The sequence below is a fragment of the Erinaceus europaeus genome, chromosome X (genome assembly GCF_950295315.1).
Source record: "Erinaceus europaeus chromosome X, mEriEur2.1, whole genome shotgun sequence".
In the NCBI taxonomy this organism is placed as follows: domain Eukaryota; kingdom Metazoa; phylum Chordata; class Mammalia; order Eulipotyphla; family Erinaceidae; genus Erinaceus; species Erinaceus europaeus.
In genome coordinates this window covers 115016684-115019428 of record NC_080185.1, presented here as the reverse complement: position 1 = coordinate 115019428, position 2745 = coordinate 115016684, and the positions used below count along the sequence as shown (strand labels likewise).

Genomic DNA, 2745 nt, shown 5'->3' with positions numbered 1-2745 from the left:
TTATTTATGTATTTTGGATAGAGGCACAGAGAAGTTGAGAGGGGGGAGATGATGGTAGAAAAAGAGACACCTGCAGTACTGCTCAACAATTAGTGAAAACCACCCCATCCCCACCCTACGGTTGGGGACCAGAGCCTTGAACTTGGTTTCTTGGGCACTTTAATATGTGTACTCTACCATATGTGCCACTTCCAAGCTCTGAATTTTTTTAAATGAGCAGAACTATAGTTTGTTTATTGAAAGATACATGCAATTGTATTTGCAGTATTTTTCATGAAACATTACCACCCATCAAAGATAAATCCACATTCTCTAACAGAAATCAACTAATCGGAGGAGAAGCAGTATGAAAATATTTGAACACAAAAAGCAGAGCTGTCAATAGCCCTATCCAAGAGAACAGAACAAAGATGGAAAAGTTCTGTCGCTTCTGTGCTACCTAATAGAGAATCCATTAGCCACACAAATGTTCAAAATGTGGCTAATATAATCAAGGAGTTGAATTTTTCAATTTTTAATTGAACAGTACAGTTTTAATGCCCATGCCATGGCTCTAAACCAGTGGTGTATTTGGGGGACTTTCTCTATAATCATAGCTGAGAGTTGGAGGGATGGAGCTTGGGGATAGAAAGGAAGGATCTTAACAGATCAATTTAGTCATTTAAACAATATCCAAAATTCTCTACAGCACACCACTAACTCCATTTGGAAACAAAAGGCCTAGGACTTTGGTCATTCTGGAGAAGACAGGTCTCTGGCTCTATACACAGAATGTGAAGCTTGGGTCATGTCATGCCCAGGGCATCTGTGCACGGGAATCTGGTGGAGAGCTCAAGTGGAAGGAACCATTCATTTTCGGACATTGCTTCCAGAGCCAGAAGATTTGGAAGTGGAGGGAGGAACCGAGGTTCCTTTCTGGCTGTTGGCAGGCTGAACAGGCCCTTTCTTCTTGGGGACCAAGGTGTTGTTCTTGCTCTTAAATACTTTTCTGGGATCCAGCTTGTTCACAAAGGAGTCAGTCCCTTCCATTAACAGCTTTGTGTTGTATGTTATGGGTTTATACATGTTGAAGCCTTGCTTAGCCTGTGGGCTAATGCCATTGCTGTTGAAGGCATACTGTCACCGGGACAGGCCTAGGTGGGTGTCAAGTAGCCGATAAGAGGCAGTAAAGTTGTTTGTGAGAAAATGCCAGTAGAGAGTGCTGTCTAGGAACCAGATCTCGGAGCCTTGTGCCAATCCTGGTGCCCCTCTTTTGTAAACAAGACAAACCTTTCCATGCCCATTGCAAAGATACGGCTTAAATATCACACTGTGTGAATCCGGATGAGGTTTCTCTGGCTGGTTCTCACTGGTGTCTTGTTTATCATCATCCAAGTCTGCCATAGTCGGCACATTAAGAAACGAATACATGGAAGACCAGTTGTGTTGTGTCAATTTGGAGATACCATTAATTGCCATGCCACCCAACAGAATGATAGGTTCATCCAGCTTCACACTGCATGTCGTGTGGAAGCGGTTGGTCATAAGGTAAAAATTCTTCACATCTTCAGGCAGTATGCAGTTATTTTTCTGCAACAAGCAAACCTTGGCCAACCACAGGGTCTCAGAGAATTCAATTCAGTTGTTATGCTGTTCATTCAGAGATAACATCAGATTCCACAAATTAAATGCTCAAGACCCCAGTGCCAGACTCACAGACACAAGCCTACATATTTACCTGGACTTCTGATCAAACAAGTAGAGATAGAAAGTCTCTGTGACCCTCTCGTCAGACTCTCAGCTCTGAATTTTAAGACCCCCAGTTCCTATAGCCGTATACTTTCGGTTGATGCTAATTTTAGGGTGCAGGTGTTTGGTGATCTAACCCAAAATGAGGAAGGTTAACAGCTGCCCCCCTTTTCTTGGAGGCTCCCAGATACTTACGTCTGTCCTTTAGCTTCACTAAGCTGATGACACCACTGCTTAGTTCCTCAGATGCTCAGCTGTCCTCTCCAGGACCATCAACTAATCCCAAGAGTAGAGACTTCAAGCATAGCAACATTTCCAGGGGCATTCATCTCCCCTGCCCCAGTTGTTGTTCAGTTACTACGTCTCTACATTGTTAGTACAGTAATTCCTTTAGGAAATAAATATATATATTCCTGGGATTGGAGAAATGACTCAGAGGTAGAACACCTGCTACACATGCGTGAGACTCGTGGGCTTGAGTGCCAACCTCACACCTCTGATGGCGTAAGAGTGCTTTGCTCTCTTTCTCTCATTCTACAAAGTAGAGGAAATATTGGGCTGGGGAGGTAGCTTGGTGCATGATGATATGTATGCTTGAGAGGATATCCTGTGTTACCATCTCTAGCACTGCATAAAACAAACAAACAAAAAAGACGTCATATCATACTTTTTTAGTGGTTCTTAGTGGGGATGTTTACATGACCTAATCTGCCACTAGCAGAGACAAAAAGTCCACTCACCTTAGCTTCAGTCATAGTGAATTGATTTTATAATTTTAAAAATATATATTTGTTTATTTATTTTCCCTTTTCGTGCCCTTGTTGTTTTGATTTTATAATTTTCACTTGTCTGTTACTCTTTGGTTAAAGCTGTGTGTGTATTTTGATATTTAAAATATTCATATATTTGTTTTGGTGGCTCGCTTTGCCCCACTAACTTCATAGAATTCTATTCATCCTTTGTTTCTGCAGAAAAGACCTAGTAATCTTTTATTTTGGGAAATGAGGTTAGAACACT

General features: G+C 41.7%; 1 pseudogene; it reads right to left on the bottom strand.

The window, feature by feature from the left end:
• Positions 1 to 849: 849 nt before the first annotated feature.
• Positions 850 to 2483, bottom strand: LOC103128419 (tubulin polyglutamylase complex subunit 2-like; annotated as a pseudogene).
• Positions 2484 to 2745: the final 262 nt, after the last annotated feature.